The following is a 13,242-nucleotide window of genomic DNA, read 5'->3' as shown; positions in this document are numbered from 1 at the left end:
GAATGAAGGGTTGCTCTAGAAATGAGAGAGGTATGAATGATTTTAATGATATGATACATTATTTGAATCTAGTTGATTTGCCAATGATGGGTAGAAGTTTTACATGGTGCAATACACAAGATGAGGAGAGATGGAACAGGATAGATAGATTTCTATTGGAGAGTAGATGGATTGAGGAGTATTCTTTCAAGCAATGGGGACTTCCTAGAACAATCTCTGATCATTGTCCAATCTTATTAATAGAGGATGAGAGGAATTAGGGACCAAAATCATTCAGGTTTATTAATGCTTGGCTACTTCATCCTAATTTCAAAACATAAGTGAAGAATTCATGGAATAAAGCAGTTGAACCAAGATGGGCTGGGTATAGATTGATGAGGAAATTTGCAAAACTTAGAGCCAATCTCAAAAGATGGAACTCAGAGGTGTTTGGAAATATGGAAACCCAATTAAGGCAAGCAGAGGAGGATTTACATGAACTGGACTTGGTGGCAAGAGAGAGATCTTTGTCAGAATCAGAAGCAATCAACATGAGAGAAGTTAGAGGGCAGGTATGCGATCTGAGCAGGAGGAAGGAGAGTTCATGGCACCAAAAATCTAAAATGATGTGGGCTAAGTGTGGGGATAAGAATACAAGGTTCTTTCACTTGATGGCAAGTTCGAGACAAAAGAGAAATTTATTTGCCTGTGGGGTCATTATGGGTACTGTTTTGGTAATTTGAATCGTTAAATTTGTAGAACTCGTCGAGTATTATATGTCTGTAAAAAATCACGTTGATCAGATATCGATAGTTATGCGATCAAATCAGTTTTGTATAAAAAAATAGACAGTGAACAAATTAACGGTTGACAAAAAACTCATCCGATGAAATAACGTAATTTTTTATAAGCATATAGTACTTGTACTCGACGCGTTCTACACAGAACAGTTCAGATTATTAAAATGGAATCCGTGATGAGCCCACACGCCGAACAGCCCTGTCTAATTTGATCTCAGACTGGAGGCAAGCTGCTCCCTTAACTATATATGTAATGTCTATGTGTGCTTATAGTTGTACTTGTATGCTCTTTACTTTCCTGAGTATTTGCCTGCTCTGGTTTAGTTAAGGACTTTCTCAGATAAAGGATTATTAATCTTTCCAAGTGCCTTCCGTTTGGTTGCAAAGAAATAGAGAGAGGATAGAGAAGGAAAATGGCTTTTACCTTTCCTTGGGTTTGGAACGACAGATGTAATAAGGATCAAATTTTCTTTCCTTCCCTCTAAATTTTCAGCCAGCTTACAGGGATATAATTCAGATGATTAATGAATTCTACGGTATTGATGGAGTACAATGAATTTAAGGTAGCCTACACACTGACGTGATGACGAAAATTATATCTTTTAAAATACATTTCTAATTCTAGACTCCACAACCAATTATGAAATTTGTGCTGTGATGTTTGACAACTACAAAATAACAAGTAGAAGGATTGTGTCTGTGTTAGCTTTATGTAGTTATGTGTTGGTGTTTAACTAATTAGAATGCAATGAATTCTCCATCATGATAGGGGCAAACAACAATGCATTCTCTGTAAACATAAATTTCAGAACATAAACCTTAACTTTGGATCATTTACCATGTGTATTATCAAGAAATCAAGACAAAATGACATACCTGAATCCATTGATGAACGGTTAAACGGAAGCGTCTGATTGTCAATAAAACCTTAATATTGACTTTGTTAGAGCCTTCTAATCCTTTCCCCTTTGGTGCCTTATGTTTCTCCTTGAGAGGATTTAGGAAAAAAATGGCAGTGTTCTTATTTCCACATGGGAAGGAATAGGGACCATAACCTTTTAAAAGTTGTAATTGGTTTTCAAAACTGAAAGGTTGTGGAAGTTCAAAAGGAATGAAAACCAACTTTAACCATTATTGGTTTTCATTCCTTTTGAACTTCCACAACCTTTCAGTTTTGAAAACCAATAAATAGAAATTAAAACCAATAATGGTTAAAGTTGGTTTTCATTCCTTTTGAACTTCCACAACCTTTCAGTTTTGAAAACCAATTACAACCTTTAAAAGGTTATGGTCCCTATTCCTTCCCATGTGGAAATAAGAACACTGTCATTTTTTTTATGATGTTCAAAATTAAACCGATCAAATCACAAGATATATCTATATATATATAAATACATGATGTTCATCCATTTGAGAGAAAGTAAAAAAAAACTGCCTACCGAATCATTTTACAATTCCAGAAAACAGATTGCCATTTTCACAGAACAAAACAGGAAAAAATAGAATTTACATCCATAAGAAAATTCAGAATCTGATTCCCGGAAACTAAATAGAATGAATAAAGCATATCAATTCTGATAAGACACATGATATGCAGGCTCTGATACCACTTGTAAATATAAATTTCAGAACATAAACCTTACACTTTGGATCATTTATCATGTGTATTATCAAGAAATCAAGACAAAATGACATACCTGAATCCATTGATGAACGGTTAAACGGAAGCGTCTGATTGTCAATAAAACCTTAATATTGACTTTGTTAGAGCCTTCTAATCCTTTCCCCTTTGGTGCCTTATGTTTCTCCTTGAGAGAATTTAGGAAAAAAATGGCAGTGCTCTTATTTCTACATGGGAAGGAATAGGGACCATAACCTTTTAAAGGTTGTAATTGGTTTTCAAAACTGAAAGGTTGTGGAAGTTCAAAAGGAATGAAAACCAACTTTAACCATTATTGGTTTTAATTTCTATTTATTGGTTTTCAAAACTGAAAGGCTGTGGAAGTTCAAAAAGAATGAAAACCAACTTTAACCAATATGTTTTAATTTCTATTTCTGCCCCTCATAGAAATAGAAATTATACAACTAGTATCTACACATTAGGTCCATAACATATATACCCTTAAGCCTATTAACTAAATTGAATCACTTAAATTGTAGGCTTCTTATAAATGATAACACCACATTTAATTATGTGGTCCCATTGATACATTATCTAACATTCTCTTGTTCAAATGTCACACTAGATTGGTTACTGCAGCATAGTTTGTTAGGCTGCATTATTTTCCAGTCATCATGCATTTATTTGACGTTGTGTGTGATCATAATGTCAACAATAATTAGAGCACAACTTTGATAGCAAAACCAATTTGTACAGCCACGAGCCTCTGAAGTTTACCTAATGCTTGATCTAGATGGTGTATTTCCTTCTAGCAGAACAGCCCCAGTAGATTGACATGTTGGATTAAGTTACCAAAATAAAAGGTTGGTTTTATTTGTCATCAGCTTCGTAGACAGTCCCAAAGCAAGCAGCAGCTAGATCATCTTGACCTGAACAATGATATGATTACATTCCAGCTTTCTAAGCACGCTTCAGCTAATTTCAAATGCACAAGATCTCGATTTGTCTCCAAATAAAAATTCTATCCCCGGTGTACCTCAAGAAATTCTGGTCCTCAGTCTTGTGATACTCCACCCACAAGAGGTAACCAGTTTCTTTTTTTGTTTTTTTATTAATTTTTCTTATGATAGTTAAAATTTCATTAGAAAATGCCCAAAAGGCATAAAATATGCATTGGTAAATCTTTTAATGACCTACACATCTGATGCATGTCATGATAGAATTTTGCTAGATAGCATTTGGTTAGTACTTAGTTGTTTATTTTGGCATCTTATAGTGCTGGATGATGTATGTTGTGTTCACTGCATTCCTTCATAGTGTAGACACTGGTATTGCAAATGAGACGAATTGGGTGTTAAATGAAAATGTCAACATGAGTTTGGTACTAATGAAGATGGAAGCTCGTGTGGTATCAAGAAAATGGAGAGGACCTCGGAGAAAATGGATACATACGTAGACGGACGAGGATGGGTGGTCAAAGCCATGATGGCTCTCAGAATGGAAAGAAAGGGTACAAATTACTGCCTTGTTACTTTTCAGCCATCACTTGAAAAGTACACAAATTTTCTGTTAATCTGAAAATCACTCGAACACTACACAAATTTTCTTTTATGTTTTCGTTTCTTTATTCTTATCAATAGGACTTTAATTCATTAGCTTGCATGCTTGTATGAATTAGTAATGTGCTTTTTCTGATGTTGTGTTTATTGGTGGGAAATTTTAAGTGTTCTAAAATGGCATAAAAGGTTGAACATTCTTTTTCTTTTGAAAAATTTGGCTATCTTTCATATTGGTTCAATGGATATCTGTATGTGTGTTTATTTGGTAGGAAACTGTTGTACCTGGTGGGCTTGGATATTAAATATCCTTGAGCACTTATCTTGAAAGGAAAATGTCCAAGTTCAATTCCAAAGCCTGAAAGAACAGTAAAACAGACAAAGGCCCTATTTTGGTGCGGCTAATGGGGGTGCTTAGCTTTTTTATCTTGAAGTTTGTGCCAAAGTGTTTGTGTTGTTTCTATTTGCAACTTGTAATGAGTAAATAATGACTTAAATCAGACGAAAGAAAAAACTTGTTATTGGGAAGCTGCGAAGGAGATGCTTTTAGCTTGTGTGTTTAGATCATGAACTTTTTTGCTTGCCAAAAGCTGCACCAAATGGAACCAATGCCTTGTTACTTTTCAAAATGGCATTACCATTGCCGGTTCAATAATTATTACATGCACGTAATTATGCTACATTTGAAATTGTTTCATAACTTCATCAAGTATCATCATCCCAGGTGGATACATTTAATTGGATTTGTTGATCTCCTTGACAGTGGTAGGAGAAAAGTGACTGGACGGGATACAAAGAGCTAGGTGTGTTTATTTTTTTATTTCTAATATGATGGTTGTAGTGTGTATCGGTTGAAGAAATTGTTTGTAGAAGATAATCGTTTTTATGATGCCTGAGCATTCTGGACCTTTGTGATTATGTTTATATACTTGTGTTATAGGTGTGGAAAAATCAGGAAGGAATGCTGAAGGGGATTTATGGTGGGAAACATGGCAAGAAGTTCTTCACCAAGATGAATGGAGGTTTTGACTTTATTATTCACGTTTTGTTCATAGTAAACTTTAACAGCTTAAAGAAATTTAAATGCTACCAGCTGCATTTCCAAATGACAACTTTGCAGTATACCAATAATATATCTTGTCATCATTCTGATGATAGTAGTTACTGCTATGTAAAATTGCAGTAGCCTAGCTAGGATAGAAAGGAGTGCCCAGAAACAAGCAAAATCAGGCACAGAAAATGGTGGATGGTGTGAAAAATGGTAAGCGAATTTTCACTGCTCAACAGTTGTAATTTGTTGACATTGGGTATGCATTTGAGCAACAAACATGTCACCCAACCCCAGTCAGTAGTTGACAATACATTATTTTTTGCAGGTGGGAAAAATACGATGCAAAAGGCTGGACTGAGAAAGGGGCACACAAGTATGGCAGACTGAATGAACAATCCTGGTGGGAGAAGCGGGGAGAGCATTATGATGGAATAGGATCTGTTCTAAAATGGTATTCCCTAGTTTGTACCCTTGCATAGTTCGATGAGCTTTGTGCAAAGTCTTATCAACTCAATCAAGTCACCCAAAGTTTGAAATAATGATGTTCAAAAATGGGAAAAGCGACCACCTCCTACTTTTGAACTAATTCTCAACCCCGAGCATAACGACCCAAAAGTACACATGCTAGAAGATTAAAAACTTGTCTGCAACAATTTCCTGCTCTTGGTGTCTCTAATTTATTGAGTGTATCTTTTCTGGAGAAATGAAGAAATTTCCTGAATTAAGTATGCTTTCAGGAGCTAAAGAAGCCCAAATGTGGCTCAACGACATGAAGAAGAGATGGACTAAAAGTAAATTTTCTCCTTTCAACTAAATTTATACTACTGATATTCAAAAGATTGAGTTAGAAAGAAGACATAGATTTGAGATAGGATATGGAAGGATAATAAGCTAGCATTCTATAGATGCCTGGATTGACATGTTGGAGAACATTGCTTCTATTTGTGTTTCTTTTTGTAGTCCTTTCTAAAAAACAAGGTTGAAACAATGAGAAAGGGGAAATATCTTTCTTCATCTAGTTGCATTAAACTTGAGTTTCTTTTCTTTTCCTCAGGACAGACAAGTGAGCCGAGACTGAACTTGGAACTGAATGGGAAGACTAATGGGAGAAGTTTTTTGCTGGCATAGGTTCGCGTCAAGGGGAGACATGGCATGTATTGCCTGGTGGTGATTGTATGTGTCATCCTTCTTTTCTTTGAAATGTTTTTAACTCTACGACAATGAGAGCCCATGGAGATTGAATGCACTAATGTTTGTGTTGTGATTATGCTTGCACTTCATCAAAACTTTTTCACTTTTTGGGTCTTGGTGATAGAAGTTCAAACGCAATTGAAATTACACCTCACAATTTGTTAATGTATTTTTTTGAAGTAATAATCAATTATATTCCATCCATTTCTAGGATGGTTTAGACGTGGGGTGAAGAGCACTATGGAAATGGGTATGTTACTAATCTATGAATGCCTCTCACTTATGAGCAAGCTTTGTTCAGAAGTTAATTTACGTTTTGTAGTATTGGTTGTTTTCATCCTATATTGGACACTGATATATTTCTTATCTCTTTGTGTAAGTAAGGTGCACAAATATGGTAAAGAGCACAATGGGTGAGAGCTGGGATATTGTCGTGGATGAGGAAACTACTATGAGTAAGATATATTTTCCTTGATTAATACTAGTTAGTTATTTGTGCTTCTGTGAACTTAAATACACGAAGAACCCAAAAAAATTTAAAAATTAAAAAAAAAAAAAATAAACATGGCTCCAGGACCTGTATTTTCATTTTACACTTTCAGTTTTGAATCAAATGACGCGTTGACTTCTGATTGTAGGGCTGAACCTCATTATGGATGGGCAGATGTGGTGGGCAATTCGAGCCAGTTGCTGTCCATCGAACCTCGGGAGAGGCCACCAGGTGTCTACCCAGATAGTGGTTTTTGGGTCATCTTAGCGGCAACCACCACCACCAGATGATGTCCTGCAAGGAACGCTTTCTCCCTCATCCCAGTGAAATATTCAATATTTACACTCGAATTTTGTTAATAGATGAACCTATGAAGCATGGGTATAGCTACGATATTGGTACATACGGGTACGTCGATACGGTAAAATTAAAAAAAAATAGGATACGAAAATATTTATTTTTTATTTATAGTAATGTAAAAATTAATTAACTGGTTTAATTTGTTAAGGTCCAATCTACAATTAACATTTAATGTCAAAAATAAAAGTGTAAATCAAAATTAAATGTTAATATATTAAATAATTTATAAATCATAGTTTAATTAAAATCTGTAAGAGGGGCTAATTTGAGCCCACTAAATTTATTTAGGCCCAATAGCCCAAGATTAGTGGGCCCGAATTTATTGCAAGTCCAAGAATCGGTGGGCCTAGATTTATCGCCATCAAACGGATTGAATCGCTCTAAGCCTCGAAAGGGTTCGGATCCACGAACCTAGAGACTTACTCAAGCCCGGACTCGAAAGGGTATTAAGAACGCCTAGAGATCCGAGGCACTCGGACTCGAAAGGGTTCGGATCCACGAACCTAGAGACTTACTCGGGCCCGGACTCGAAAGGGTATTAAGCAAGCCTAGAGATCCGAGGCACTCGGACTCGAAAGGGTTCAGATCCACGAACCTAGAGGTCCGAAACACTTGGCTTCGAACGGATTCAGACGCAATCCAGAAGTCGCTCCATCCCTTGTAAAGCTATGGGTGGGTGCTATAGACACCTCATGATGTAGGATGGAGCCCATGTGCAAGGCACATGGGGGATATTCTCTCTAACCACCTTGTCCGAGGAGGTGACCTCTCCGAGGAGGTGACTTCTCCGAGGATGAGAAAACCCCGAAGAGGAGATCAATCCCTCGGCGAACCCTTCTTCTTAGCCACACCTAACCAATGATCCCCAATCATCCCAAAGGGTCAGGGGTAGTCCCAGAGGACGTCCTGCCACAAAAAATATTGCCGAGTCTCATGGACCCCCCGGGGTCGTGCCACCTCGACCCGGGTATAGGCTAGTTTAACCGAAGAGTGAATTTATCTCCACTCACCGTCCTCGGGATCGGGTCCTTTGTTCGAACTCCATTAAGCCCATGGTTCTGGTGCGTAGATCCCGGAAAGCTCCGAGCCCGCAAGTGTTCTGGGACTCATTAACGGAGCGACTTCTGGATTGCGTCTGAATCCGTTCGAAGCCAAGTGTTTCAGACCTTTAGGTTCGGGGATCCGAACCCTTTCGAGTCCGAGTGCCTCGGATCTCTAGGCTTGCTTAATACCCTTTCGAGTCCGAGCCCGAGTAAGTCTCTAGGTTCGTGGATCCGAACCCTTTCGAGTCCGAGTGCCTCGGATCTCTAGGCGTTCTTAATACCCTTTCGAGTCCGGGCTTGAGTAAGTCTCTAGGTTCGTGGATCCGAACCCTTTCGAGGCTTAGAGCGATTCAATCCGTTTGATGGCGATAAATCTGGGCCCACCGATTCTTGGACTTGCAATAAATTCGGGCCCACTAATCTTGGGCTATTGGGCCTAAATAATTTTAGTGGGCTCAAATTAGCCCCTCTTACATTTGCCCCTTGCGTGTATGAAAAATTTTAAATTTCTCAGACGTGCATACTGTCATTTCTTCGATCCTGTTTCGCATCACGTTCCCAAAAAAAAAAATTTTGTCACGACAGAGCCTATGGATAAAGTTGATGACGCACTTCAATTTACAGAAAAAATTGACAAGCAAAAATTTTATTTTTTTTGTACTCTTTTTTTTTTTTTTTTTTAGCTCACACGTGTCTCTCTTTTTTTTATTTTATTTTATTTTGACAAATTATATTCTCAGCATATTCTTTCTGACCAACACAAACTTTATCTTCTCCAACAACCTGAGGGCCCATCAGATTTTTTTATTTTATTTTATTTTATTTTCTAAGGATAAGGACAAAAAAAACCTACACCTTCTTTTTGGCAAAAAAAAACATTTCGGCAAATAGAGTGATTTCGGCTCTCTCTCTCTCTACAAAGAGAGACCAACCCAGCTCCCTTCTTCTTCAAGATGGTTCTGCTGCTGCAATACCGTGACTGCTGCTGTTTGTTTACTACCCACTGTTACAATCATCGAAGACCACACAAGCCACCACCGCCGGCCTTCGTGACAGTCACTGTTGGCGCCGACCATGACGCCCTCTCTACACTGCTTGCGTCGCCACCCCAAGCACCGCCTACATGACCCAAGCCGCTGGTAATACGCACCAACGCCGGACAAACTCGTCATTGGCTGACCTGCCGTGGCCGCTGGTTCTCCTTATTCGCCTATTTCGGTGTCGTTTCTTGGTGATTACAACCTGGGTCGATTTCAGCTCGGCATCGTATCACTCTCTTCAACCTCGGACTTTACTTCGGCGTTTTTTTTTTTTTTTCTTGGACTTGGCAGTGACCAACACCAGATTTAGCTTGCCGTCAGCCTATCCTCTTTGTGTCAATGTTGACTCTAGTATTCCATTGGCCGACCTTCATTTGTGTTGTTATTTCATATTGCTGAAACCTCATCTTTGAATTTTTTTTTGATTTACTTGACCGAGACTAACCCAGCCTTTTTCTTCTTCAACAAAACAGAGACTACCACAATGTGCATGCTGGCCATCGTAGCTTCAAGCAGCGCCACCGACCTGTCCCAGCTCCAACCATCGCGGACGTCACAACCCAGATCCAGACACTCTGGAGCTCGCTGACCAGCACCAACGCCGACTCCTCAGCGACGTCACTGCCGCTTCTGGCCTTCGACTGCTGAGCTCGACCACTGTTGGCCTCTCTGCTGCAACTTCGCCATCGATCCCGACTGCCCAGAGTCGACCACACCGTTGCCCATTCAACGTGACGCGTGTGGTTGCCAACTCCTCTACGACACCACTGCTGCCTCCGGCTTCGGATTGTCTGACATTGACCACACACGTCCGCCCACTCAACGCGACGTGTGTGGTCTTGCCTAGCACTGCACAGCTTTTCGTTGGCCTCGAGTGTGCTTGTTTCATATCTACAGCCCGTGCTTGTGCGTCTCACACTTGCGGCCCTGCCACTGCCTCTAGCCGCGGCTTGCTCCGGCTCCGGTTTGCACCATTTCTCGGTTTCCTTGTTCATTGTTGCTTTGAATCTGCTCCTGCTTTCTCTGATCTATGGGTAAAATTTTGTTCAAACCCACTTTCCTTTCTTGCTTTGATGGACCTTTGTGCTCACGAATTTAGATCTGCTGGGCCTTAATGCTAATGTCTGTGATTTTAGATTCCACTGATGCTAAAATTTGTAAAGTTTGAGATCACAAGTTTGTGGGTGAATACTTAAACCCACTGTTTTGAACTCTACATCTGATATACTATATATATTGTGAATCTTGATTTGTTGATTGCTGCTCATTGCTAAAGAAAATAAGACTTGAGTGAACCCTTATTAAATGCTTGGTCACTGAGAGAAGTAAAATGCCCTGATACTGAATTTTGCAATTTTGGCCTAAGATGGGTGGTACACTGTTGAACCTGCCCTGATACACTCTGAATTTGTGAACTCTGATGGTAATTTTTGATTTCAGTCTTGAGGCTTGCAAACAGTCTTGAACTTGTGCTTTGTTGAATCTTGATAGATTTGTTGCAATGAATCTTAATCCCGTGCGTATTGAAGACTATAGAGTTGTTGCAATTTGTTATTGTTGATGTTTGAGGAGATGAATTTGTTGAATCTTGAACTTGTGGACACTTGGGGAAATAAAATGTTGATGCCGAAATTTTTGTTCGAACATTGTTGCTTTATGTCGGCTTGAGAGGAACCGGCCCGAAGAGACAAAAACTTGATTGTTGCATTTTCATAAACTTGCTCAGAGTAACAAAATTGTTGTAGCTTAAATAGATCATTATTATTTGTTGATATTGCCCCATTCCGATAATGCCTGAATCAGGATATGAAATTGATATTGCTCATCTCATTTGTCGGTTTTTACTATTTCAGGAAAATAAATTTTTGTTTGAAATCCACGACCTCGGGGGCCCTTAGAACCCGCACTAATGAGAGCAAGGGCTGTTCCTCGGAAGTCCGAACAGAAGCAAGACTGTCCCTCGGGAGTCCGAAAGTAGCACACACCCTACTTTAGCAAGAAAGATTCCTCTGGAAGATAACCGAGTCTACCAAGCTTACACCAACAGAAGTAAAGACTGTCTCTCAGAAGTCCGAGCAGAAGTAAGGCTGTCCCTCAGAAGTTCGAGCGGAAACGAGGCTGTCCCTCGGAAGTCCGAGTGGATGTGCACTTCTACTTCGGCAGCTAATGGAAGTAAAGGCTATCCCTTGGGAGTTCGAGTAAGAGTCCACTCTACTTTGAAAAGAAAAGATCCTCGGAGCTCGTATTGATGAAATCAAGGGCTGTTCTTCGGACCCGCACTAATGAGAGCAAGAGTTGTCCCTCGGAAGGCTCTCCCTCAGAAGTCCTGTTCCAGCTCTGATCACTGTTGACTTCGGATTGTCCAACGCCACTCACACGTGTCGCCCTCTCAACGCGTCGTGTGTGGTTCGGCCTAGCACGGTTCAGCTTCAGTTTCCACTATCATTCATCTCTTTCTTGATCATTGCTGCCTTAATTCTGCTTCCTCAAATCTGTGGGTAAGTATATATATATAAAAATATATTTACAACTTGGTACAAACTCTTTTTTTTTCTTTTTATTGCTTTCTTGCCCCTTTCGATAAAAATGTTTTATCTAGGACAATGCAATGAAATGATAAAATTTTTGCTGTTTGGCTATTTTTGCATTGTTTTCTCATTCTACTTGATAAAATATTTATTTCGAATGATACAATGGAAAGAACAATCATACGCACATGTTTATAAAAGCTGAAATATTCTCATTAGTTCTTCAACTTTCTTGACAAAAGTATAATAGATTCACTGCAAGTGATGGGATAAAACGTACACCATAGAGAAAACCAGCTTCTTCATAACGTAAGGGAAATACAACTTTTAGACGAAGTAAGAAAATGAATTTCAACATAGATGAGTCCAACTATGGGTAGTAATGCTTGATAAACTTTGCATTGAGTGGGCCAGTTTGGAAGCCATCTTCAACCCTTACAAGCTTGTAGTACCCGCTTGAGCTCGCCTGGACCACCTTGTAGGGCCCTTCCCATTTTGGAGAAAACTTGGGCAAAGGTTGTCCTCGCATGATTGGGTCTACAATCTTCCATACTAGATCACCTTCTTCAAACTTCCTTGGTACCACAGTCTGGTTATAGGCTCGGGCGATGGACTCATGATACCTTTCCATGACTTTTGCAGCTCTGTCATGCTTTTCCTCTAATGCTTCCAATCTGGTGGTTCGAGGCTCCAATACCATACCCGAGGCGAAAGCCATTCGAGCAGATGGCGTTTCCAACTCTATAGGTAACACTGCCTCGGACCCATACACAAGGGAGTAAGGAGTTGCTTGAGTTAGCTTTCTCTTTGAAGTGCGATACGCCCATAGGGCTACTATCAACTGGTCGGGCCAAGTCCCCCCGAACTCATCCATCATCTTGCTCAGAATCCTTATCAGTGTCTTGTTTGTGGCTTCCGCTTGCCCGTTCCCTTTTGGATAGTAGGGTGTGGATTTGTGATGCTTCACTTGGTAAGTCTCTAGGAGGCTCTTCACATATTTGTTTATGAAGGGAGTGTCGTTATCCGAGAGGATGGTGTTTGGTACTCCAAACCGGCAAATGATATTCTCCTTGATGAAGTTCGCGACTGCAGGCCCCGTAGCGTTCTTCAGAGGAATTGCTTCGACCCACTTTGTACTCAATTCTGTGGCTGCGAGAATCCACTTGTACCCCTTAGAAGATGTGGAGATGGGCCCTATCAGATCAAAAGCCCAGGTATGGAACGACCATGGCGTTCGGATACTATGCAGGTCTACGGCTGGAGCATGGATCAAATTTCCGTATTTCTGACAAGTCTGGCACCTCTTCACGTGATGGGATGCATCTGACGCCATGGTCGGCCAGTAATACCCAAGGTGGATAAGCTGCTCGAACAGCCGAGCCCCTCCTTGATGTTCAATCTCGTGAGCTCTTCCGAGGACTAGATCTGACTCCTCCTTGGAGAGACACCTCAGGGGAGTGCCCTCAATACTTCTTCTGTAAAGCTTGTCCTGATCAAGAAAGTACCGCCTTGCTCTCCTCTTGAGGTGTGCAATGTCCCTCGGGCTCTCAGGTAGTGTTCCCTCTTTGAGATAGTCAATGTAG

At 40.0% G+C, this 13,242-nt stretch overlaps 1 pseudogene; it reads left to right on the top strand.

Annotated features, from left to right (window-relative positions):
- The first annotated feature begins 374 nt into the window (after nt 1–374).
- Nucleotides 375–6,978, top strand: LOC114315206 (protein EARLY STARVATION 1, chloroplastic-like; annotated as a pseudogene).
- Nucleotides 6,979–13,242: the final 6,264 nt, after the last annotated feature.

Source organism: Camellia sinensis, chromosome 3, assembly GCF_055761805.1.
Source record: "Camellia sinensis isolate YWXY chromosome 3, ASM5576180v1, whole genome shotgun sequence".
Taxonomy (NCBI): domain Eukaryota; kingdom Viridiplantae; phylum Streptophyta; class Magnoliopsida; order Ericales; family Theaceae; genus Camellia; species Camellia sinensis.
Note: the sequence above shows the minus strand (reverse complement) of the source record. Positions and strands in the feature narration are given on the sequence as shown.